The following is a 27,337-nucleotide window of genomic DNA, read 5'->3' on the forward strand; positions in this document are numbered from 1 at the left end:
ATATCTTATGAAGTAATATGTAAGTGCTTCTGTTGAGCCCTGTGGCTCCAGCAACTCATTCTAAAGCACGTATTTTAAACTCTAATTTTCAAGATGTTAAAAACCCCCAAAGAGTCATTGTTGTCTATCCTTAGCATATTACAGTATTAAGTTTATAATCTGGGTAACTAAAAGAATGGTGAAACAAAATATGGTTGTATTTAGAAGGATGAATGATTGCAGTGTCATGGTTAGTATAGAGTAGAATTAACTGGTGTTCACGGAACTAGAAAGATGCATTAGTTTAAGTTAAACAATCATTCATTTGGTTGAAATTGTTTACGTTCTGCTTGGTTTTGAAAAATGGTTTTAACAGTTATAGAAATGATAGACTTAAAAAAAAAATGGTAATCCTCCCTTAAAATTTCTGGTAAGAAACTTGGAAGATGGAAAACCGAAATGGACCTCTAGAGTAAGCAAGTGGTCCTGGCTGCCTGTCCTCGGAGCAGAGATGCAGTGGGCTCCACCAATGGTCCTAAGTGTGCTTCACCGATTACTAGGCTGTCTGATGGGAGGATGACATTTCAGCATGGCTTCCACCCTGTACCTGGTTTTAATGAATATGATTTTGGATAAGGGTAAAGTGGAAATTGAAACTGAGAAATCTGATGACACTGGTGCGAAATTAGAGGAAAAATGCAAAGCAGTTGGTAAACTTTTAGCAAGATAAGGTTCCCATCATTTCACCTTTGTAATTGCCATGGTGAATGAAGACTAAGGCTGGAGTAATTTAATTCCTGCAACACAAAATGTTTGGGGTGGTGTAAAGGGGATATCTTGTTCTCATTCCTCCTCCCACCTCACCACCCCCAAGATTGGAGACAGAGTGTAATTTGCATCAGAAATTTGGAGTAATCAAGAATATTTCCTGGTCCCTGCCCCCTTCGCAGGACCGGAACCTCAGCTGTTGCTCTCTTAATGTTGAATAGCAGTGCCACCTATTTTTACCACAAGAATTTTTTTTTTTTTCTTTAAAACCTTACCCCAAATAGTGGTTTGAGAGAGTCCTAACCTGAGAACATGCCCAGAGGGAAAGGATAGAGACTAATTTGACCTCAAATTCTGTTGTTTTGCATGAAAAAGCTGAGTTTGTTGCAAATGCCTCAACACATCCAAAGAGGGCTGACACTTTGTTCCCCTTGCTATCCTTTGGAACTCATGAAAACGTGATTAAAATTTAATACCATTGTCTCAAAAGAAAAAGGAGTAAAAAGAACTCCTTGGGCATGCGTGCTTTCTGCTGTTCTGTAACCACTCCCCCACCCCCAAACCAGATTGCAGGGTACTGGCCCCATTCTTGAAAGGCTTTGTCTCCCTGGAAGTTTTAAAATAAAGTTCTTGCATCTGTTGACACTGACTTTCATACATAGGAATTGTTTTTAATACTAGAGCCATGTATCAAAAAATTTTTTTATCCCTTATCTTTGACCATATCTGGCGTGTTCTGGAAAATTTTTGGTACACCCCTTAGAGAGTTGCTTATTAATTGTTTTGCAGCTTACAAAAGCACTTGGCTGTGTTGAGACTGACAGTATAATTTACACACATACACTGACAAACATTTATATTTGACAGAATAAATTGTACAGTCAAATGTTCATTGACTTTGTTATTTTAAAGCATTTTCTAATTGAAGTATATCTCTGGTTAATCCTACTATGCTATACTGTCTAGTAAAGTAAATTTACTGTATCTTGTGATGTTACATACTTAAGTATACCCTGGTATACCTAGGACAGGGCTGTTTTGTACCCATAAATAGCAAAATATTGTCCTCACTGATTCATGGATTAAAAAGATAAATGTTAAAAAATGCATTACAAGGGGGAAACCAAAAAAATGAATGTATTTCCATTTAGTAGATCGTTTTGGTTTTCTGTGACATTGTCTGTACTAAGCTTGTGTCCTTTCTTCATTATCAAGTCCTATGCATGTAACAACCCCTTAAACTCTTTAAGCATTAGAATTAGATTTAACATATATAAAAGTATTTGCTTTTGATAAGTATCTGTGGTATCATTAACTTTTTCTGCATGGCCTAGATTTGAGCAACAGTTGTTCTGTGTTTGAGAAATATTATTGATATATGCCAATACCCCAGTATAGAAGCAAATGGAAAAAATATTTAGGATATAATAAAGTCAGCCTTCTAAAGGTCTATAAAAAATCTCCCCAGATTCTGTTTGGACTCTGATTTCTTCACAAATCATGGTTAGTTATGGTTTCTCATGTTTAAGTCTTAGAAATTAAGCAATTTCTTTTGCCTGGGAAGCCAAACATTTACCACTATTTTGAATTACTCAGTAGGACATACTCGTTTTTATGATGCATGTAATTAAGGCACATGACCTATGTCAGCTTCTAATTCAAACTTTTAAAATCCTTTACTTTGTAAAAGATATTTTGTTAAATAAGAAAACTTCACGGACTCATTTTAAATGCCTGTTTCTATACAACATGAAGGATCTCAGCTCAGCTCCCAGGATCATCTTAAATACACCCATTGTGTTCTTCTTCACTTTGACAGGCGGTAGAAGCCTCTCAAGTGCGTTTTTGTTGTTATAATCGCTTCTGTTCTCATCCAGTAAGTAAGGTCAGATTATATTGCTGTCCTGGGAGTCATCCTTTTCACCAGTTATTGTGTGTCTTTCTGTTTGGTGAGTAAGTCTATTTATTAAACTGTGGAATAATGATTTACAGGGGAAATTGTGACATTGACCAGTGGGCATTCACTTAAGGAATCTTGACTTGCTGGGATGTTAAAAAGGTAGCAATCTTGTTTTCTCTTTCATTGATATGTGTCTATTCTGACTGGTAACTATCGCAACTCAGGTAGAATTTACAACTCAGTGTTGCACTTTTCTTTTAGAAAGTGTTGTGAAAACTCCAGACACTTACAGTTTAAAATAAAATTGGGCTTAAAAAACATCTCTGGCTAATCCTCTAGAGTTTATGACACTTGCCTAAAAATGCGTGGGTACTTAGCAGTTACACATAAGAGGGCAAGACCCCTAAGGCATGGGTTATAGAAAATCATAACAAGTTTGTACCAGTTAGCCTACAAGCCTTTTTATCTTAGATCGTTTGAAAATACTACTTTGCCAATAAGATCAATTCAATCAGATTGAGCTCTGGTAAGATGTGCACAATTAGCTGAAGTAAAAGGCAGGGTGTGGCACCAGTACTAAGAGGACATGTGGACCAAGGACAGAAGAATGACAAGAGGGAGTGCTTTGGCATCGAGTCTCCAGAAAACTTAAGACTTTGAAGAAAAAAAAAAAGTCTTTTAATCCTATACGAGTTGTTTATCTCAGGGAGAAGGAATAGCAGATGTGTGGGTTTGGAAGCAGCATTTAATTGATCAGTGGTTCCGTGTAACTGGAATAAAAGCTAAGTGTGTATACTTGGGGTGAGGGGACATCGTGGAAGGGAAGCTGTCTTTGCAATAGGTAGCTTTACACTCTTGCAGATTTCCTATTATAGAGTCAAGGGACCGTCAGAAAGAAGGTAGGACTCATTTCTAAGTTACTTAGGACTTGACACTTTGAGGAAATGAGTTCGTAGGCACGATAAGTATTTTATCTGTTGTTCTAAAGATCAAGGCAATGATGATAGTTTACAATGTGATTCTTGCCTATAATTCCATATGGCTGATAAAATGAAGCAGAATTTCCGTTAAGAACTATAGCTACCAAAAACTTTGTAACAGCACGCACTCAAATTGGTTTTGGAATAAGCAAGTCATAAATGCGCCTCTGATGTGGCCGTGATAGATCATTTGGGCTGTAGCAATGAGGGATATAATGACTCACTTTTGAGCCATACTTTTGAGCAAAGAGATGTGCAACCCATGTGTCAGTAAGTAAGTAGGAGCTGAGAGATGTGTCCCTACAGGGAGGTGTGTTTGAAAGGTCTTACTTTGTCCAAACCTATTATATACGGCCAGTAATACCACAATTGTCTGCATCTTTCTTTGATTGAGAAATAGTCTTGAAAAAATAATAATGATGATGGTAATAATAATAATTATATCATGCCTTTTGTATTTTCTAGGTATTCTGATTGGTAATTATTTTCTATGCATGTAGTATATTCTACATGATGTGTTGGGCACCAAGGATATAAAATTGAATAAAGCACAATTCCTACTTTTCAAGTAGCTGAGTAATTCTCATCTATTTTCTTCCCCAAACTACTCAGAGATAAAATCACATTCTAGTGATAACAGTGACCCACTTTGGAAAGGGTGCTGTTTGGTGAGTGATACTCCTCTGTCCCAGGTGAACCACTGGGTCCATTGAGCATTGCTGTGCTACTGGCTGAGAAAGTTAAACTCACTATTATACTTTTCTTTATCACCCATGCCTGCTGGTGAGATGGGGTCAGGTACATGTATGTGTTCAGAAAGTTTTTGTATAAAATACAATCTATGAACCAGAAATATCCTTGTCTAGATATTTTCGGGTGGGACATAGAAAAGTGAAGGGCTGTGGGTTAGTAGAAGGGAAAGAGTGTGTTGGGGAGGCTTAGTTATCACCCTTGAAGTCCATGATTGGAACAGGTATGGACAGAAGAAACCCAAACATTTTAACTTTGTTCATCTAAATGATCTTAAGCCAAGGGATTGAAGAGTGGTAGCACAGTTACATATGTTAAATCTTTATTGCACGTAGGATGTGAGGCTGTATTCAGTTGAGTTTCTTGATGTTCCACATAACAATAACCAAGTCAAGTTAGTGTAAGAAGAATGAAATTGGGATGGTACCAGAGGGGTTCTTCATAACCTCAACTAGCACAAGAACAGGAACAAGGTCTAAAACGGCATTAGGAACACCAAAAGTCCCGCTTCTCAAGACGTGATTTCTTGCTTGCTTCTGGAATTCTGCTTTATTCTTCCTCCCCTAGAGCAGCTTTCTTTGCCCCTCTATTTCCATGTTATAATTTGTCTGTCTCACATCCCTAAATGTGTCTTACGATAGTCCCAGCCTCTTTCAGTCTTTCAGTCCCACCTGCAGGTTCCTCGGGGAGATAGTGCAGTTGGTCCAGTTTAGATCAAAAGTCCAACTCTGATCTCATCAGTGTGGCTGGAAGGGGAGGGTGCAGGTGCAGTGATGGTGGCAGTGTTCGTGGGGTTGAAGTAGAACCACTCAGAACACCTGTGTTTACCAGGCGCCCACCCCTTTGGATGGGTGGTAGGAAGGTAGGTGTGCGGGTGAGTGGAGGTGTTTTCTCAGAAAATGGGGGATAGCACTGAATTTGGGCATAGTGGCCTTATAAGATACATATGATTACAAAAAAGCTAAAACATCTTGAGGATATTAGAAAAAAATAAGGATAGTAAAATAATAATGCAAGATAAGCGTTCAGGCATGTATTTGGTACAAGGCTTTCTAATAGTTAAAGCAAAACTTGAAGTATTCATTATTCTTTGATCCTATAACTTTGTTTTGTTCCTCAGTTATTTTGACTTATTTTTTTCCTAGGAGATCATTTTCCTATACATGCAATATACAAGATTTTGTCTTCTAATTGAATTTTTAAAATATAAGTAAAACTTCCCAACATTTTCTTCAAGTAGAATAGTGGCAGCATCATTCTATTTGAATGGATCGGGACCACAGTCTGTGTCTTGAAAGCTAACATTTGAATTACTATTCTTAAAAGACTGCATCTATTTATCCATTTTCAACCAGTTAATAGGTCCTCAAATATTGTAGTCAATGCCATCGAAATATCTTACTATTAGTATTCTAGATTTTTCCCCATGAGTTAATGATTTTGGCTATTTTTCTCATTGTGAAAGATGAAAGAGTTGGTGTAGTCTTGATAAAAATATATCAATTCCTACTGTTAAAAGTTTTTTTGTCCCAGTCTTAAAGCTCAGTACTTAAAAAATGGCCCCAATTCTGTGGGATCCTGATTCCTTATGAAAGGCTGTTGAGTTGTCATTGATTAACTTGGCATATTAAATTTCTTTCAGTTTATATTAAAATTCTTTTTTAACTATGGGGATTACTCTGCTTAGAAAGTAAAGTCTTTAAATGATGAAGAATTTATGTTCTTCTTTTTAGATTACTTAAGAAGAAAGCTTGACTTTAAGCCATGTGCCAGGCACTCTTACTTTTCCTATTGTTTAAAAAAGGCAAGCATTAAAAAGTTAGTACAAAGAAAGAACCTAAGCTACCTTTCTTCAGAATATTTCACATTCTTAGTTCACTGAAAGCATTTGTCAACACTTCATCACTAACATGGAGTATAAGTTAATGACGCACAAAGTTTAAAACCTCATGTTGTTAGAAGACCTATTCGTTTTGAAAGCAGTAAATAATAATTGGCATTTACTGAATTTTAAATAGGATCTACGTGTTGTATTTTTGGTTTAGAGTGCATATAGCATTTTGTGTTATGCTGTGAAACTTGATGTTCTGAGAATGTAGTTACCTTTTAGCATTTAACCTAAAGTCTCTTCCTGATTTTAATGTGGAATATTTCCTCCCTTTAATTGCTAACATGTTTTTCAAATATTTACGCATGGTTTTTATGGTGCTAATTGGCACTAGAATAGTTGATGGATGGTAAACTGTTGGAATCAACATTAACTTAAAGCACATCCATAGTAAATTTTTGTATCCTGGCCTGCTGGCATTTGTGCATTAAATGCATCCTAGCCTAGCAGTGAAATACATAAAACGGCAGTATGCAGTTTCAGATTTTATCTTTCCAGAGCCTCAGTTGCCAGCCACTGGGTATGCCTTGGCAGAATTTGATGGAGTCTTTTGTAGAATTGTAAATGTTACAGTGAGGGTCTTATTTTTTTGAACAGAACAGTGCCTGTTTATGTGTTACAACTCATTTGGTCCAGTGGGGGGTTTAAAAAAAAACACCTTTCTTCTAAAGCCCCAATACGTGATTTACGTAATCTTTCACATCTCACTCTTGCTTTTTGTTTCATGCTTGTATTTCTTCCCAGATTTTCTTCCATCGTCATTAGCGTGTTCCATAAAATCATGCATCCCGGCAGATCGAATGTGCTCCACTGAGCCAGGCGTCCTGCCCCCTCATCTGCTCGTCTTCTCTTACCTCTCTGTAGTTTCCCTGAGAATTTGCTATTTATCCAATACACCATTTTTGCAATTATTCTATTGTTCAGAGCCACTTAAACAAAGGCCTTTTCTCCTCTGAATGCAGAACCTGGCTGGGAACTCCAGTCCCCACACCGTTTTCCTGTGTGGCCCCTGAGGGTCTGCTCTGGGGACTCGGGTTCAGGGGACTGGAGAGGAGGCCTGGGGTTCCCTTGTCAACCGCGTCTGTGCGGGTTCTGACCCAGGAACCCTGTCTGGCGACCACTGTGGCTTGTGGTGAGTTACTTCCTGGCTCTGAACCTGGCTGCTGAGGACAGGAGGGTTGATTAGTGGTGATTTGCTGCCATTCTCCGAAGTCCTCGCTAGCACGTGCTGAAGTCTGATGACAGTACCTCCCAAGTGTCATTGTCTTGTTGGATTATGTCGCATCGTTTATGGAGCATCAAGTGTGTGAAGCGCTGCTTTATGTAAGGGTGTGGTCACTTCAGTCAGCACTGACGTAACATTTCAGTAGGTTTTCCCATTACATTCTAATAATGGTTATTTTGACACCTTAAAGGCTTTCTCAGTCCATTTACTGAAGTTCCCTTAAAGCCTTACATCAGTCGTATGCAAGAGTTAAAATGTCTTTTCTTGGCATAAAGTTTTAATTATTTTCAGTGGAACCAAAACCCCCTGAACCCCTTTCAGCATCATCTAAAACTTGAACTTCTTCTGTTTCTGGGTAAAATATCCGTTCACAAATGAGCTGTGCAATTCACCCTTTTTGACTTCAGACTTTGCCAAAATTAAACAGTAGGACACCAACATTTCCTCTCTAATCTTCATCTGTGACACCAGCCCCTACATCTATGAAGTATTGTGCAGCCAAACCAGAATGTGGAGCTACTCTCCCATAGCACCCAGAAGGAAGAGCTACCTGAATGTCGGTTTTCACAAGGGCTTTCCCCATAGGTGGTAGGGTAGTATGTAATCACAGGTGCTGTTCAGGTCATAGCCCACGGCACGTGCATACCCCTTGGTCCAGGTGGTGGTGTGCTCCGAGAGCCGGACAAGGTGGGGCTGCGTGCCGCCCTCCCCCGCAGGCCGGGCCCACTTGCTGGGGGAGATGACTTGGGCCTCTTGAGAGAAGGGCGTGGGCAGGGAAGACCGTGAGCACAAGAGAGAGCAGGGGGGACAAGAGAGAGAGAGAGAGCAGGAGGAGACCAGCACACTAAACTTCTGTTTTTTAACTTAGAGTTAAAAGAGCAAAACAACATTTTCTCATATCTGAGTTGGAAAAAAGTCCTAATTATCTCTAAATATGGAATGATTGTAAAATATGTAAGCCCCAAGTTGGGACACTTGTTTTTCTTAAGCCTCTGCGAACATGATTTCCTTGAAATGTTTTACGTTGCACTGTAATATATATATATACATATATATATATATATATATACACATATATATATATATATATATTTTTTTTTTTTTTTTTTAAGGGAAAGATTCAGTTTCTCTCTGGTTCAGTACATAAAGATGGAGAGCATTCAGCAATGATGTTCATGTCACGTGGTGGCGTGAAGGGACCATATCTTCCTGGATGTGCATCTGTGCATCCAGCCATAGTACTTACAGGTGCTCCAGCTTTTTGTTAAGGAATCAACAAATGAATCATGACTCATTTCACACAACTTGTGGGATTTCCTTTTAACTGAGTTGGCTTAGACGTGAGAAAGTCCAGCAAAGTTCTCGCCTTATTATTAGGTCATTGGCAATGCTGATTGAAAACGGGGTGATTCTCACTGACGGGAGTGGACCTCTGTCTGGCGGATGGTACCCCTCCTCGAGCTGTCTGGACGTGGTCATCCAGAAGAAGCAGAAGTGTGTGCTGGCTCAGATGTTTGCACTGTCCAGTCTCTGATGCTAGGACCTTCTCACAGAGAGGTCAGAGAACCCCCGCAGCTTCCCACATGGAGGGGCTGAGTGGAAGAGCATGACGCATCCAAAGATAGATACACAATGAAGTTCACTTTTTGAGATAAAATTTGTAACTCTAGTGTTTCAATGAAACTTATTCCTGTTTGAGGATCGTGGGATATCTTTTAAAATAACAAAACCCTTCTAAGTCCAACTCTATCCAGTGTGTAAATTCAGTGTATTTTAGGAGATACTATAAATGTTCTGTTGCTAAAATGGCAGCCAGTGTAATGAAAAAGCAGAGCTGCATCAATGGGAAGCAGGGATTGGCTGGATTCCGACACAATTCCGAGAACCAACTTCAACAACAGCAACAAAGCTTACACCTACTGGTCTTACTTTATATTGTGGATTCAAAACAGAAGAGATTCTACCTCTACAAAGTGAAGGCGGGGGGAGGGGGCTATGTTTTATTTCTTTTCGACTTTATGAGGTGCATCATAAAATCTTTAGACCTTCAGAGGAGAAAATTATTGAAAGTTGCCTCTGTTGTCTTATTTAAATAAGGCTTTGTGGTCAAATGCTCCAAGTCAGAGGGAACCATCAGAGTTCTGTTGAGACAAATCCATAGCGTATCCCAACAGGGCTTCTAGTTCAGAGTTTCTTATGTGGGAATTAGGACTATTGCCAGCGGTTTCCAAGATACTGGATTTTAAAAGATATCACAGTTAACGTATGGAAAAAACATACTGGCTTGAAGTTTCTCTTGTTGGAAGATATCAGCTAAAACATTAAAAAATGGAACTTTCGAGATGAGAGCTATCCGATGGTTGCGGTTCAGTTTTCCAGCTCCTGCCCATCCTCTTTATCGACGCTTGGGTGGTTTGCTTGGTTGGACTCAGCAGATGGAAGGTCCAATGATGGATATTCCTGGATCATTCTGTTCCCAATAATTGAGACCTGACTATTTCAGATGACCTAACTTCTGAGAGTGATGCACTGGAAATAGGACTTGGGATGTGGTAGAGACCAAAGAAAAACTTAGGAGGCAATCCTGTCCAAAGTATTTACAAAAATAAAGCCCATCAAAGGTGCCTCTTCTATGACTCTTTAGTTCTTGGTCTTCGAATCAAAGAGAAGAAAGACACTTCCTGTTTGGAAGGCTGGAGTGTTGAGGAGGATTTTTCATAAACCACTATGTTTAAGGTTAGATTTTAATGCTATTTGGGTAGTGAATTTCATGCTGTTTTAAACATTGGAGAAACTTCTGTAGGAAATGAGATTTAAAAATGAAAGGAAGAGATTGTTCTGACTTATAGAAAACTGTTTCCAGGGTTAATCGATGTTACTGCTTTCAAATAGGTTTTTAAAGAACAGGCTGGCTAACTGGTAGAACCTAAAACATCAAATGGGGAGACTTTGTGCTTGATCAATGGAGACTGAGCTGTCCCAGGACGCCAACCCCGTTGTGTAACTCTTGTCACCATCTCATTAGCTTTTAGAGCCCACAGAAGCACAACCACGTTTATCGAGTCTTGGGAAAGTTTTTGTTTAATGTAGGCTAACTTTTCAGTAGTGAATAGAAATGATGATCAAAGTTTGCTGGTTAATTAGCCATTTTAAGCATAGTCATTGCCTGAAATACATTTTTCCTGTCCCCACAGTGTATTTTTTCTCTCACCATTAAACAATATTTTAATTTGAGTTGCCACTTGAGCAATAGGTGTCAGGTTATGCAGTGAGAATAAGACAGCTCTCCGTAGTAATCCATCCGATTGCAAACTCACCCGAGTGCTTCGTGTCCCCTCCCTAATCTTGATGAACATTTCTAGGTAATATTAAGAGCTAAACATGTGCCTTCCTTACAGAGCTTAAAAGCTGTGTGTCTCAGTGTAATAAATCTCTAGGTGAATTCTTGGCAGTGATGCATACGTTTTATGTGTGCTGTGATTATCTCCAGTCATAATTATTTAATACACATGGTATGTGTAACATTTATCTTCCCAAGGGAAAAATGATGTGGCATAATTCTGGCAGATTATTTATGTTGTTTCTGCTTAAAATGTTTGGTAAAAAATGCTGTGTATCTGTCTTTGAAACCCCTTCTGTTCTATTTTTAAATGGCTGTATGAAAATAAAGAAACTAAGCAGAGTAAGTAATCTTGTTTCTGCATATTTCCTCTTGTAAATTACTGTAAATTCCTAATGTTCATTGAATTGATCTGCGGATGGGAACTGGCTGACGGTGAGGGTGTCCCCCTAACTGTTTGATGAAGAGTTCAGTAATGTTACCCGTTCTGTAAATTTGGGCGAAGATTTGAAAGTTTCATTCGCCGTTGTAGACTCGGAAAATTTGTGTTCTTATTATCAAATATTGAATAACTAAATTTCAGAAAAATAACTTGTGGAATAAGTTAAAAAATTTAAAAACATTTCTTCCTTTTGTGTGTTTGAAAACTAGACAGCAGGCTAGTAATTTCTTGCCTTTTCAGATAATTTCATTTGTGTTCCAGCAGTACTGAGTGTTTTACCTGACTGTCAGGGGTCCTTCTCCATGATGGTCTTAAATTCTAATGTGCTCATTCACTGTGTTGAACCAAAAGAATACATCAAATGTCTAAAACAATATGAAAGAAGAGGAACACCACTCGGTTAATACAGTGAAAATTAAAGCTATGTATTTATTCCCAGTGGAATCCTGAAACTTATTGATAAAATGAGTATTGGTAATAATTGCTCTGATCTGCAAAGTATTTATTTTTCTTCTTTGTACAAAAATGTATTCATCTAGTATATTCAGCGTTTTAGTGAGTAATATAAAGTGTTAACTTCAAAATTTAAAACAATTTTTCATTATTACTTTACTATCAATATATGTTGAAGATTCAGTAGGTTCTAGAGGTATAGAACAAGTAATTTATTTATGGTATTTTTTTCTAATTTCATTTTATCATAAATATATATTTTACATTAAAACGTGCTTATACTGTAAGACATTGAAAAACAAAGGAGTACAAAGTAGAAAATATATCTCCTGTAATTCTACAATATCAGATGTTTACTACGATATGTTAATATTTTGGGGTGTGTCATTTGTTCTTTCCATGCCTGTGAATATATTTTTAATAGCTATATTGGTTTAAAATACCTTGGATGTACAGTGATTTATTTAATGCATCTCCTCTTGTGTATAGTTAAGGGTGTTGTTATGAATTTTTGATAGAACTGTTATCAGTGTTTTCCCTCTCAACGTCCATGTTGCTAGATTCTCACTGAGATCTTGTCCACATGTTTGTCTCTGTTGACAAGTGCTTTCCAGCAACGGTGGTGTTTGGCCCGTCCCATGAGTTTAAGGGGCCTCAGGCCACTTTGAAAGCTCTACTCCCCAAGTGCCTGTTACCTTCTGTCTCTCACCTCATCCCTTTAGATTGGGGCAGTTGGGATTTTGGTTAGAGATGAGCCAGTTGTGGAAACTTGGCCTTGATTCAGTAACAGGAGATCACATTGCAGAGATCACATTGCGAGATGGGCTACACATAAGTTACTCTTTTTTTTAAAAAAAAAGAAAATTTATTTATTTATTTCGGCTGTGCCGGGTCTTAGTTGCCACACGCAGGATCTTTAGTTGTGGACTAAAGATGTGCAGACTTCTTAGTTGTGGCATGCGAACTCTTAGTTGCGGCACGCATGCGGGAACCAGTTCCCCGACCAGGGATTGAACCCAGGCCCACTGCATTGGGAGCTCGAGTCTTACCCACTGGACCACCAGGGAAGTCCCTAAGTTATTCTTTAGTCAAGCAATTAATAAAAATTTGAACTGATGAAAGTGGACTCCAGTGGTCATCTGAAATTCACACCCTGCCTATTTTTTGAGGAGGGTAGCGTCAACGCATGTGAGGCTTTTTACGTGTGATAGAAGACTGAAATTACGTCCTGAGGGAAGCTGCCCGTTTCCACAAAGCTTATGTGAGTTACTGAGTGGACGAACTTGTACTGTGAGAGCAGAAAGGGAGGGACATACTCCTTGCATGCTGCGGGTAATAGTGGTTAACAGTAAACTTTGGCTTCACACGGCTTTGTAGAGTCTCGGTTTAGTGCTTAATATGACTGAGCCAGAGCTGCTCCAGTGTAATGAGAATACGAGTTCCTACATCATGAAATCATCATAAGGGTTAAACGAGCTAAGTCGTGGATGTCGCTTAGCACAGGACGTCTTAACACTCTAGCTGGTCTTTGTTCTTGTCACCTGCAGGTTAGGGCAGCGCTTTGCCCACTTGACTTTGGATTAGAGTTGCCTGGAGGGTTTGGGAAAACAGATTTTAGCCCCCAGCCCCAGAGTTTCTGATGCAGTAAGTCTGGGGTGGGGCCTGAGTATTTGCATTTCTACTGAGTCCCCTCGTGGTGATGAGGCCCGTGGCCAGGGATCACACTTTGAGTACCTCTGGGTCAGGGCGTCATAAGGGCAGGTATTATTTTGAACCAATAAATGATATAACTTTTTCTTTTTGACCACCTGCATGGATAACATTTAAATCACTTCAAACTTATCATCTAGTCCCATTTTTTGTAAGTGGTCAAATCTGAATTGTTTTGGATTATTGTAGAAATTTAAAACTAGAATTACATAGTTGTTTTAGAGCTAGAATGATGTAGAATTTTGAGGATTTTGATAGCCTTTAAGTTTATACATAATATATGAGTATGTAATATTATGTGAGTATATAATATTGGCTTAATTTTAATGAAAGTGGTTTAAGAAAAGCTGTTTTCCTTTGATACAGACTCTGTATATGTTTCTGATGGATCTAGTTCATTAAAACATGGGATTTTTTTTTTTCAGAATATAAAAATAGATGCAGAATTTAAAACAGTATTAGACTGTGAGCTTAAATTTTTTTTTTTTTTTTTTTTTTGCTTCCTTGTGAAAAATCTGCAGGGACTAAGCTCCTTTTCATGGCATTATTTCTACCAGATGTTTAAAACAACTGGAATCATCTTGAGTCTTGTCATGAGTTGCCATTGATTGGCCATCGTCTGTGAGAATGAAGCTTCACTCATGTAATTTTCTTGATGAGTGCAAGACAGGAGCAGGCACTGAGTGTACGGTGTTGACACACTTAATTTAGTACTCCTTCTGCAAAGCTATTACATTGACTATTAATTGGCCTTCTGATAAAATTTCTGCTTAACGCAAATGATGAAAAAAAATGCACCCTTGGATACTAGCTGCTGCTTCTGAAATAATTCTCATGCCCTGAGATCTCATTAGTGACAGCAAGCACATCCACTTTTCTTTTGAACGTAATTAGGTTTCTTTTAAATATAATGATGAAAATATATTAGACTGTGATTAAAAAATATTTTAAGCAAAATCCTTAACTTGGAACTTTACAGTTTGTTGTTGTTCTGTTGCTTCGTCTCTTTCTTAGCAGTTTGAAAAGCAAAGAGGAGCTTGCCTGCGTTCAATCCTTCACCAGGCTGTGCTTTTCCATGGCAGTGCCTCTGTCTGCAGGCTCAAAATTTAGCAGTTTCAAACCAAAAACACTACAACTTGCATTGTGGTTTGAAAAGCACAAGCAGTGAATAGGAAGTAGGTTTCTGCTTGTGTTTTCCTGGCTTGGTCTTGTCTCTCCTTTATCTCTTTCTGGTTCTCCCTTTCTCACCATCTTCTGTTTTAGGATTTTTTAGTCAACTCTAGTAACTTCTCTGGTGGTTTCTGATGATGTGAGAGCTGTCTTATTGTTAAAGTTCTTGTGTGAAAAATTGCGAAGTTTAAACCAAAAAAAAAAAGCAAAACCTGAAACCAGTGGCTTCTTCACAACGTATAGAGCATAGGAATTTATTACTTTCTGGTAAAGGATTTACAGATTATGAGACTGTCCTGCCTTGCTCTGTCTTTTTATTCATTTGTCACAAAATCCTTTATTCTCTTTCAGTTTCACAACTCTCTGCAGAAAGCATCCGTCATTTTTATTATAGGAAAAAAAATTGGAACCAAGTTTTAACTGTGTCCATTGAGAGGCTACGGTTACATTTACTTCTTTTTTAAATAAATTTATTTATTTATTTTTGGCTGCATTGGATATTCATTGCTGCGCGCGAGCTTTCTCTATTTGCGGTGGCCGGGGGCTACTGTTCGTTGTGGTGCACGGGCTTCTCATTGCGGTGGCTTCTCTTGTTGCGGAGCACGGGCTTTAGGCACGCAGGCTTCAGTAGTTGTGGCTGGTGGGCTCAGTAGTTGTGGCTCGCAGGCTCTAGAGCACAGGCTCAGTAGTTGTGGCACATGGGTTTAGTTGCTCCGTGGCATGTGGGACCCTCCCAGACCAGGGCTCGAACCCGTGTCTCCTACATTGGCAGGCGGATTCTTAATCACTGTGCCACCAGGGAAGCCCTACGTTTACTTCTTAAGTATTAGCAGATTCCGCTTACAGCGGTGCATACGTGTGCCCTATAGGAGTGACCCTCAGATGGCGTGAACTACAAGGTCAGTTAGTGGTCTTGAAACTTGTGGCTGTCTCCAGTGTTGGCACTGGAGACATTTGGGGCTGGATTGTTCTTGGTTGCGTGGGACTGTCCTGAGCGTTGTAGGAGGTTTAGCGGTTTTCCCTGACCTGTACCAGCTAGTGTCAATAGCACCCTCCCCAAGTTGTGACAACCAGCAGTGTCTCCACACCTGCCAATGTCCCTGGGACAAACACTCTACAGGAAGAGGTGCATTTGACGTGGTGGCCCAGTGAACAAATATGTAACTTTGTAAACAGCCTTCCTACTTAAAGTATACATTGATATTTTCTATTCTTTTCTGTTCCATTTTGTTCATTTCATACCATTTTATTTAAATTTATTATTATTTTTTTGGCTGTGAGGCATGTGGGATCTTTCATTTTTTGGGTTTTTTTTTTAACATCTTTATTAGAGTATAATTGCTTTACATTGTTGTGTCCGTTTCTGCTGTATAACAGAGTGAATCAGCTATACATAAACATATATCCCCATATCTCCTTCCTCTTGCATCTCCCTCCCACCCTCCCTATCCCACCCCTCTAGGTGGTCACAAAACACTGAGCTGATCTCCTTGTGCTATGTGGCTGCTTCCCACTAGCTATCTGTTTTACATTTGGTAGTGTATATATGTCCATGCCACTCTCTCACTTCATCCCAGCTTACCCTTCCCCCTCCCCGTGTCCTCAAGTCCATTCTCTATGTCTGTGTCTTTATTCCTGTCCTGCCTCTAGGCTGTTAAGAACCTTTTTTTTTTGGATTCCATATATATGTGTTAGCATACGGTATTTGTTTTTCTCTTTCTGACTTACTTCACTCTGTATGACAGACTCTAGGTCCATCCACCTCACTACAAATAATTCAGTTTCGTTTCTTTTTATGGCTGAGTAATATTCCATTGTATATATGTGCCACATCTTCTTTATCCATTCATCTGTCGATGGACACTTAGGTTGCTTTCATGTCCTGGTAAATGTAAATAGTGCTGCAATGAACATTGTGGTACATGTCTCTTTTTGAATTATGGTTTTCTCAGGGTATATGCCCAGTAGTGGGATTGCTGGGTCATATGGTAGTTCTATTTTTAGTTTTTTAAGGAACCTCCATACTGTTCTCCATAGTGGCTGTATCAATTTACATTCCCACCAACAGTGCAAGAGGGTTCCCTTTTCTCCACACCCTCTCCAGCATTTATTGTTTGTAGATTTTTTGATGATGGCCATTCTGACTGGTGTGAGGTGATACTTCATTGTGGTTTTGATTTGCATTTCTCTAATGATTAGTGATGTTGAGCATCCTTTCAAGTGTTTGTTGGCAATCTGTATATCTTCCTTGGAGAAATGTATATTTAGGTCTTCTGCCCATTTTTGGATTGGGTTATTTGTTTTTTTGATATTGAGCTGCATGAGCTGCTTGTAAATTTTGGAGATTAATCCTATGTCAGTTGCTTCATTTGCAAATATTTTCTCCCATTCTGAGGGTTGTCTTTTGGTCTTGTTTATGGTTTCCTTTGCTGTGCAAAAGCTTTTAAGTTTCATTAGGTCCCATTTGTTTATTTTTGTTTTTATTTCCATTTCTCTAGGAGGTGGGTCAAAAAGGATCTTGCTGTGATGTATGTCATAGAGTGTTCTGCCGATGTCTTCCTCTAAGAGTTTTATAGTGTCTGACCTTACATTTAGGTGTTTAATCCATTTTGATTTTATGTTTGTGTATGGTGTTAGGGAGTGTTCTAATTTCATTCTTTTACATGTAGCTGTCCAGTTTTCCCAGCACCACTTATTGAAGAGGCTGTCTTTTCTCCATTGTATATCCTTGCCTCCTTTGTCATAGATTAGTTGACCATATGTGTGTGGGTTTATCTCTGAGCTTTCTGTCCTGTTCCATTGATCTATATTTCTGTTTTTGTGCCAGTACCATGCTATCTTGATTAATGTAGCTTTGTAGTATAGTCTGAAGTCCGGGAGCCTTATTCCTCCAGCTCCATTTTTCTTTCTCAAGATTGGTTTGGCTATTCGGGGTGTTTTGTGTTTCCATACAAATTGTGAAATTTTTTGTTCTAGTTCTGTGAAAATGCCATTGGTAGTTTGATAGGGATTGCACTGAATCTGTAGATTGCTTTGGGTAGTATAGTCATTTTCACAGTGTTGATTCTTCCAATCCAAGAACATGGTATATCTCTCCATCTGTTTGTATCATCTTTAATTTCTTTCATCAGTGTCTTACAGTTTTCTGCATACAGGTCTTTTGTCTCCTTCAGTAGGTTTATTCCTAGATATTTTATTCTTTTTGTTGCAGTGGTAAATGGGAGTGTTTCCTTAATTTCTCATTCAGATTTTTCATCCTTAGTGTATAGGAATGCAAGAGATTTTTGTGCATTAATTTTGTATCCTGCTACTTTACCAGATTCATTGATTAGCTCTAGTAGTTTTCTGGTAGCGTCTTTCGGATCCTCTATGTATAGTATCATGTCATCTGCAAACAGTGACAGCTTTACTTCTTCTTTTCCCATTTGGATTCCTTTTATTCCTTTTTCTTCTCTGATTGCTGTGGCTAAAACTTCCAAAACTATGTTGAATAATATTGGTGAGAGTGGACAACCTTGTCTTGTTCCTGATCTTAGTGGAAATGGTTTCAGTTTTTCACCATTGAGGACAATGTTGGCTGTGGGTTTGTCATATATGGCCTTTATTATGTTGAGGAAAGTTCCCTCTATGCCTACTTTCTGGAGGGTTTTTATCATAAATGGGTGTTGAATTTTGTGAAAAGCTTTTTCTGCATCTATTGAGATGCTCATATGGTTTTTCTCCTTCAGTTTGTTAATATGGTGTATCACATTGATTGATTTGCGTATACTGAAGAATCCTTGAATTCCTGGGATAAACCCCACTTGATCATGGTGTATGATCCTTTTAATGTGCTGTTGGATTCTCTTTGCTAGTATTTTGTCGAGGATTTTTGCATTTATGTTCATCAGTGATATTGGCCTGTAGTTTTCTTCCTTTGTGACATCTTTGTCTGGTTTTGGTATCAGGGTGATGGTGGCCTCGTAGAATGAGTTTACGAGTGTTCCTCCCTCTGCTGTATTTTGGAAGAGTTTGAGAAGAATAGGTGTTAGCTCTTCTCTAAATGTTTGACAGAATTCGCCTGTGAAGCCATCTGGTCCTGGGCTTTTGTTTGTTGGAAGATTTTTAATCACAGTCTCACTTTCAGTGCTTGTGATTGGTCTGTTTATATTTTCTATTTCTTCCTGGTTCAGTCTTGGAAGGTTGTGCTTTTCTAAGAATTTGTCCATTTCTTCCAGGTTGTCCATTTCATTGGCATATAGTTGCTTGTAGTAATCTTTCATAATCCTTTGTATTTCTGCAGTGTCATTGTTACTTCTTTTTCATTTCTAATTCTGTTGATTTGAGTAATCTCCCTTTTTTTCTTGATGAGTCTGGCTAATGGTTTATCAATTTTGTTTATCTTCTCAAAGAACCAGCTTTTAGTTTTATTGATCTTTGCTACCATTTCCTTCATTTCTTTTTCATTTCTTTTTGATCTAATCTTTATGATTTCTTTCCTTCTGCTAACTTTGGGGGTTTTTTTGTTCTTCTTTCTCTAATTGTTTTAGGTGTAAGGTTAGGTTGTTTATTTGAGATGTTTCTTGTTTCTTGAGGTAGAATTGTATTGCTATAAACTTCCATCTTAGAACTGCTTTTGCTGCATCCCATAGGTTTTGGGTTGTTGTATTTTCATTGTCATTTGTTTCTAGGTATTTTTTGATTTCCTCTTTGATTTCTTCAGTGATCTCTTGGTTATTTAGTAGTGTATCATTTAGTCTCCATGTGTTTGTGTTTTTTACAGATTTTTTTCCTGTAATTGATATGTAGTCTCATAGTGTTGTGGTCAGAAAAGATACTTGATACGATTTCAATTTTCTTAAATTTACCAGGGCTTGATTTGTGACCCAAGATATGATGTATCCTGGAGAATGTTCCATGAGCACTTGAGAAGAAAGTGTATTCTGTTGTTTTTGGATGGAATGTCCTATAGATATCAATTAAGCCCATCTTGTTTAATGTATCATGTAAAGCTTGTGTTTCCTTATTTATTTTCATTTTGTATGATCTGTCCATTGGTGAAAGTGGGGTGTTAAAGTCCCCTACTATGATTGTGTTACTGTCAATTTCCCCTTTTATGGTTGTTAGCATTTGCCTTATGTATTGAGGTGCTCCTGTGTTGGGTGCATAAATATTTACAATTGTTATATCTTCTTCTTGGGTTGATTCCTTGATCATTATGTAGTATCCTTCTTTGTCTCTTGTAATAGTCTTTGTTTTAAAGTCTATTTTGTCTGAGATGAGAATTGCTTCTCCAGCTTTCTTTTGATTTCCGTTTGCATGGAATATCTTTTTCCATCCCCTCACTTTCAGTCTCTATGTGTTCCTAGGTCTGAAGTGGGTCTCTTGTAGACAGCATATATATGGGTCTTGTTTTTGTATCCATTCAGCCAGTCTATGTCTTTTGGTTGGAGCATTTAATACATTTACATTTAAGGTAGTTATCGATATGTATGTTCCTGTTACCATTTTCTTAACTGTTTTGGGTTTGTTATTGTAGGTGTTTTCCTTCTCTCGTGTTTCCTGCCTAGAGAGGTTCCTTTAGCATTTGTTGTAAAGCTGGTTTGGTGGAGCTGAATTATGTTAGCTTTTGCTTGTCTGTAAAAGTTTTAATTTCTCCGTCGAATCTGAATGAGATCCTTGCTGGCTAGAGTAATCTTGGTTGTAGGTTTTTCCCTTTCATCACTTTAAATATGTCCTGCCACTCCCTTCTGGTTTGCAGTGTTTCTGCTGAAAGATCAGCTGTTAACCTTATGGGGATTCCCTTGTGTGTTATTTGTTGTTTTTCCCTTGCTGCTTTTAATATTTTTTATTTGTATTTAACTTTTGATAGTTTGATTAATGTGTGTCTCGTCGTGTTTCTCCTTGGATTTATCCTGTATGGGACTCTCTGTGCTTCCCAGACTTGATTGACTATTTCCTTTTCCATGTTGGGGAAGTTTTCAACTATAATCTCTTCAAATATTTTCTCAGTCCCTTTCTTTTTCTCTTCTTTTTCTGGGACCCCTATAATTCGAATGTTGGTGCGTTTAATGTTGCCCCAGAGGTCTCTGAGACTGTCCTCAATTCTTTTCATTCTTTTTTCTTTATTCTGCTCTGTGGTAGTTATTTCCACTATTTTATCTTCCAGGTCACTTATCTGTTCTTCTCCCTCGGTTATTCTGCTATTGATTCCTTCTAGAGAATTTTTAATTTCATTTATTGTGTTGTTCATCATTGTTTGCTTGCTCTTTAGTTCTTCTAGGTCCTTGTTAAACATTTCTTGTATTTTCTCCATTCTATTTCCAAGATTTTGGATCATCTTTACTATCATTACTCTGAATTCTTTTTCAGATAGACTCCCTATTTCCTCTTCATTTGTTTGGTCTGGTGGGTTTTTACCTTGCTCATTCATCTGCAGTGTATTTCTCTGTCTTCTCATTTTGTTTAACTTACTGTTTGGGGTCTCCTTTTAGCAGGCTGCAGTTTCGTAGTTCCCGTTGTTTTTGTTGTCTGCCCCCAGTGCCTAGGGTTGGTTCAGTGGGTTGTGTAGGCTTCCTGGTGGAGGGGACTAGTGCTTGTGTTCTGGTGGGTGATGCTGGATCTTGTCTTTCTGGTGGGCAGGCCCTCGTCCGGTGGTGTGTTTTGGGGTGTCTGTGACCTTATTATTGTTTAGGCAGCCTCTCTTCTAATGGGTGGGGCTGTGTTCCTGTCTTGCTTGTTGTTTGTCATGGGGTGTCCAGCACTGGAGCTTGCTGGTCGTTGGGTGGAGCTGGGTCTTAGTGTTGAGATGGAGACCTCTGGGAGAGCTCTCACCGATTGATATTATGTGGGGCTGGGAGGTCTCTGGTGGACCAATGTCCGTAACTCGGCTCTCCCACCTCAGAAGCTCAGGCCTGACATCAGGCCGGAGCACCAAGACCATGTCAGCCACATGGTTCAGAAGAAAAGGGAGAAAAAAAGAAAGAAAGAAAGAAAATTTATTAAAATAAAAAATGAAAAAATTATTAAAAATTAAAAAATAAAAAGTAATAAAAAAAGAAAAAAAAAGGAAAGAAAGAAAGAAGAGAGCAGCCAAACCAAAAAACAAGTCCACCAATGGTAATAAGCACTAAAATCTATACTTAGAAAAAAAAAAAAGGAGAGACAGAACCCTAGGACAAATGGTAAAAGCAAAGCTATATAGACAAAGTAACAGAAACAAGCATACACATACACACTCACAAAAAGAGAAAAAGGAAAAGAAATATTTGTCTATATATAAAAGAAAAGGAAGAGAGCAACCAAATCGATAAACAAATCTACCAATGATAATAGACTCTAAATACTAAACTAAGAGAAACATAAAACCAGAGAAAAATTAGATGCAGAAAGCAAACCCCAAGTCTACCATTGCTCCCAAAGTCCACCACCTCAATATTGGGGTGATTCGTTGTCTATTCAGGTATTCCACAGATGCAGGGTACATCAAGTTGATTGTGGGGATTTAATCCAGTGCTCCTGAGGCTGCTGGGAGAGATTTCCCTTTCTCTTCTTTGTTCGCACAGCTCCTGGGGTTCAGCTTTGGATTTGGACCCGTCTCTGCGTTTAGGTCACCTGAGGGCATCTCTACTTCGCTCAGACAGGACGGGGTCACAGTAGCAGCTGATTCAGGGGCTCTGGCTGACTCAGGCCGAGGGGAGGGAGAGCTACGGATGCGGGGCAAGCCTGCGGCGGCAGAGGCCGGTGTGACATTGCACCAGCCCGAGGCGCGCCATGTGTTCTCCCGGGGAAGTTGTCCCTGGATCACGGGACCCTGGCAGTGGCGGGCTGCACAGGCTCCCGGGAGGGGCAGTGTGGATAGTGACCTGTGCTCGCACACAGGCTTCCTGGTGGCGGCTGCAGCAGCCTTAGCGTCTCATGCCTGTCTCTGGGGTCCACGCTGATAGCCGCGGCTCGCACCTGTCTCTGGAGCTCCTTTCGGCGGCGCTCTGAATCCCCTCTCCTCGCGCACCAGGAAACAAAGAGGCAAGAAAAAGTCTCTTGCCTGTTCGGCAGCTCCAGACTTTTTCCCGGTCTCCCTCCCGGCTAGCTGTGGCGCACTAGCCCCTTCAGGCTGTGTTCATGCTGCCAACCCCAGGCCTCTCCCTGCGATCCGACCGAAGCCCGAGCCTCAGCTCCCAGCCCCCACCCGCCCCGGCGGCTGAGCAGACACGCCTCTCAGGCGGTGAGTGCTGGTTGGCACCGATCCTCTGTGCAGGAATCTCTCTGCTTTGCCCTCTGCACCCCTGTTGCTGCGCTCTCCTCCGTGGCTCCGAAGCTTCCCCCCTCTGCCACCTGCCGTCTCCGCCCGTGAAGGGGCTTCCTAGTGTGTGGAAACTTTTTCTCCTTCACAGCTCCCTCCCAGAGGTGCAGGTCCCTTCCCTATTCTTTCGTCTCTGTTTTTTCTTTTTTCTTTTGCCCTACCCAGGTACGTGAGGAGTTTCTTGCCTTTTGGGAAGTCTGAGGTCTTCTGCCAGCATTCAGTAGGTGTTCTGTAGGAGCTGTTCCACATGTAGATGTATTTCTCATGTATTTGTGGGGAGGAGGGTTATCTCCATGTCTTACTCTGCCATCTTGAAGGTCTCCAGCATGTGGGATCTTAGTTCTCTGACCAGGGATCGAACCAGCACCCCCTGCATTGGAAGCAGGAGTCTTAACTGCTGGACCACCAGGGAGGTCCCTAAAAATTATTGTAAGGATATTTTTCTGGATGGAGTGGGTCCCTATGGCACTTAGTATTCACTATTTGTGGGATAAAGATATATGGTGGGTTTTCTTAAAGTGCGGTGCACCAGGGCTAAAGAACATGCTTTGTCCTGGGCTTCCTGTAGCTGCTGTGTGCAGAGATGGTTCTGAAAAACAGCAGCAGGTGAGGCAGCAGAACTGCCCAGAGCCGCTCCTCACTGTGATCCGACACCTGCCACGCAAGATGGATTGTCCTGTTGCAGACCTGTGGCTTCCTCAGTTCAGGAGACAGAGGTTATGCTGCCAGCAGGAGAGGGTGTGCCGTCTTGGGCTTCAGGGGGTTTGCACAAGATTCAAATTGGAGGTTGCCCGTGAGGCCAGACTTGATCTGTTGAGGCTCCGTAGAATAAGAGAACTTTGTTATTCCTTTAGGAACGTAGGTTGGATCTTAGGGCGGAAGGCTTTCTGAGTCTCATTCTACAGATGGGGGAGGTTTAAATTTCCATTTCTGTAGAGGAAGCATTTAGAATGTTAGGTGCATATGCACTGGAAATCCTTCCCTCCTCTTTGCATTTGTGTTTCTCATGCAGATACCATGTGTGAAATACCAGTTACGCACAGTTATGTACAGGATGATGGTTCTCTTAGGCAACAAATAAGAAACCTTCCGAGTGTCTTATAAATAATGTATTAAGATTAGGAAAGAAACATTAACTTTATCTCCTGAAAAATTGGCTCCTGTATTTTCTATATTATTGTGAATATGTCTTTATGGAATGTTTTGATTATTTAATTGTTTTGAATGGTGGGTTTTTTTTTTCTTTAAAATTTTACCTGTATCTCAAATTAAGACTATGAGAGCTTGTGAAAAAGTTGCTATGGTGACTATATATTTAGGCTTCTATCTCCAACTTAGGAATTGGATTTGTGCTCTAAAACCTCATTTTAAAATCAGTTATTTAGAACTCTGTTGTTTTTTTCATAGAAACAATATTGCAAGTAATAGATTTCAGACTCAAGCAAAACTACTTACTTAAATCAGAAAGCAAAGGAAATTTCATATACTTCTATCTTTATAAATATAATAGAGTACTCATTTTTTTCACCTCATGAATTCTTCTACTAGAAGAGGTTTAGCAAATGGTCTGTTTGTTTGGCACTTTTTCTTACCTTACGGCATTTGAAATATAGCATGTATTGGACCACAAGGTGCTTTGGAGGATTCATTCATTCCTTCAGTAAATATTTACTGTGTACCTACTATGTGCAAGGCACAGGTTGAGGCCCTGGGGCCTTAACATTGAATAAAATGGTTAATCCCTCTCAGATGCCTGCTGGCAGTTGGGAGCTGACCTCTAAGTAATGCCCTGGGAATGGGGTAGGAGGCCAGGAAGGAGGCTTCCTGCAGGGCTTGTTCTCTGATTGCTAACAGAACCCTGGGGAAAGGGCCCTGGGGTTCCTGAAGTTTCTGCTCCATAGATCTGTCTCTCAAATTCCCCTTCTACACTGTCTGTTGTGCACTGGAGCCCGTTCTGAGCTCTACCATCGTGAGGTACTCATGGTTCATCTTTGTCTTCAGAGTGTCAAGAGAGCCTAAAGCACAGATGTGCCCGTAAATGTTCAACAACCCACTGATTTGTAGAGTTTGTTGGTTTCTGTGGTGTGAATGCTCTACCGCGGCCCATTTCAAGAACCAGTGTGACGTCGTCAGTGAGCGTGGAGTTGGAAACACACCATTTACACCATTATGTAACATTTCCACCCTGTGGATGAGAGAGACATGCATATCCTCAGACCACAGAGAGCAGTGAAACGCAGTAGTGTAATTAAGAAGGGGTGAGTTTTTATTTATTTCTTACCTTTGATTTTAACTGAATTTATTTCATTGTAAGTTTGCATAAGTAAATTTTAATGATGACTATGTTAACAGTGGGTTTGCAGAATTCCTGAAAATTTAACCGTGAGTTCTCGAGAGCCAGCACACCACTGAGAGTGCCACGATGCCTTGGCCTGAAATCCCTACGGCCAGATGTTAGAGTCCAGATTCTTTCCCATTTTAGAAAGGCAGTAGGGAAGGTGATCAGAACATGTAACATCCCCTGTGATGCTGAAGGCAGAACTCTGTAGTCCAATCATTGACGGCTCTGCGGGGACACGTGCCTTCTCACCAACATGCGAGCAAATGCATATTATAAATAATCTTGCATCGGTCCAGATTCGGTTTTGCCAGCAAATATGCTTCTCAGAAACTTACAAAAACAGGTTCGTTTCTGGAGCCATTTGATGTTGGAATCGTGGATAAGGCATTGTGAAGCTGTATTATTTGTTTGCAAATCAAGGATTGTTGTTCCAGGTCTATGAGAACCTGTGCGTTTGCTTTCTCTGTTTGAAAGAGGGTGGAAACTCAGCAGCCCTCCCCCTGGGATCACAGCTGCCCTGCAGGAGGGGCCGTGGCCCCGCCTCCCTCTTCTTCCTCTGCAGCCTCTGGCCCGGTGACTCTCCTTCGCCCTCGAAGACTCTTTCTGTGCTTCATTCTTTCTGCCCAGCTTCTCGGCCCTGCCTCTCGCAGGGCTTCACCCCAGCAGATCTGCTGCTCTGTTCACCCTGGCACCTGTGTCCCGCCTGGCACTGATGGTACAGAGACCACAATATCTGGGGTCCAGCCCCTGAGCTCATCCTCCAGGAAGTGGAATGAAGCTGACAGCTGCCTCCGAAGAGCAAATTCCCGGGGTGGAAGTGCTTTCCAGAGTGCTTGGAGTATTGGTGTTGTGTCTTTGCAAAGCTCCTTTTCTTTCAAGTCCTGTGACAGAGACAGCTTTCGTTAGATTCTCATCAGTCAGACCCATTTCTTTGCACGCGTATTGTGTCTTGTTTATCAGGGAGCGTGCATCCCAGGGACGTCACCGGGTGGTAGCTTCCAGGAAGGCGGCCAGGTTAGGGCACAGCGGCCAGTCTTCCCGGAGCGCCCGTGCAAGCTGCCGCTCAGATTTCCTGACTCTCTTGTGGTTTTGAAGGCTCCACTGGGAATATTTGACACCAGGAACTCTGGATCACTAATTTGAGGGGTTTTCCATTACTGTTATTTTATGAGGGGAAACTGATAAGTGAACTTATAGTTTCATCACATGTGAAAGTTTAATTCAGCCTTTCTTTCTTGGCTGAATTCATTCTGTTTTATTCATTTATGACACTTAGTGATGTCACAATTTGTGAAGTGACTTTTTTTTCCCCCTCCTAATTTACCACTTGCCTAAGTGTGTTTCACTGTCTGACAGGATTGAGTCAGGCCAGTTTTAAGGTGGCAGCAGTTTATAAATAATGTGCTTCTTCCAAAGAAAAAGCAACAGCCCATTAATGGTTTGTTTACATGAAGTGTGTGTTTATTTCTGGCAATTTTGATGTTAAGTGTCTAATTAGATTTGTGTTTTACAATAAGCACTAATTTGGCCAGTTTGGGAGTTTATATTTTCCTTTCTTTTAGGCTAGTTTGCAAGGTTGTAGGAACTGTGTTTAAATGTCCCAACAGTGGCCTTTTCTGCGTTTGCTATCATGACTGTGTAGACAGACTGTACGGTCTGTGGGGTCTCTTGTGTGTGAGAGTGATTTTATTGTCTGAGCAGTTTCCAGCTTCTGGATCATTAAGACATTTCCAGCATTTTCAGTGGTTTCAGAGATAAAACTCTTGGTGAGGAGTGTGGGCCCCATAGCAGTCAGGTTCTGGGTTGGTTTGCCACCGGATCCAGAATCCCCGGGGTCTCCTCGGCTTGCAGATGGTTTCCTGTTCTTACTTTCTTCTACATCGTTGTCTCTCTCACCTTTTCTTTCAGTCCTTGGGTCATTCATACTGTTCTTTTAAATTCCTTATATCGTGTCCAAGGTATTGACTGTGTTGACTTCATCGGGGGAGAGCAGGGTGATGCGCTGAGACCACTGTACAGACGAGGCAAAGTGTCACAGCAGAGGTTCAACCAAGGACCCTGGAATTCAGGATCCCCCAGTGGTGTTTGGTTTTCTGGGGGTGGATACTGT

General features: G+C 40.2%; 1 protein-coding gene and 1 pseudogene across 28 annotated transcripts in view; one reads left to right on the forward strand and one right to left on the reverse strand.

Annotated features, from left to right (window-relative positions):
* PARD3 (par-3 family cell polarity regulator) overlaps nt 1–27,337 on the forward strand; it is a 627,365-nt gene that overhangs the window by 208,647 nt on the left and 391,381 nt on the right. The window lies entirely within an intron of this gene.
* On the reverse strand, nt 2–27,151 carry LOC309655635 (deoxyuridine 5'-triphosphate nucleotidohydrolase pseudogene; annotated as a pseudogene). Its single transcript has 2 exons — nt 26,881–27,151; nt 2–8,353 (listed from the first exon to the last, which is right to left on the reverse strand). The product of its transcript is annotated as a deoxyuridine 5'-triphosphate nucleotidohydrolase pseudogene (transcript).

The sequence above is a fragment of the Balaenoptera physalus genome (genome assembly GCF_965194825.1).
Source record: "Balaenoptera physalus genome assembly, chromosome: 2".
NCBI classification, from domain to species: domain Eukaryota; kingdom Metazoa; phylum Chordata; class Mammalia; order Artiodactyla; family Balaenopteridae; genus Balaenoptera; species Balaenoptera physalus.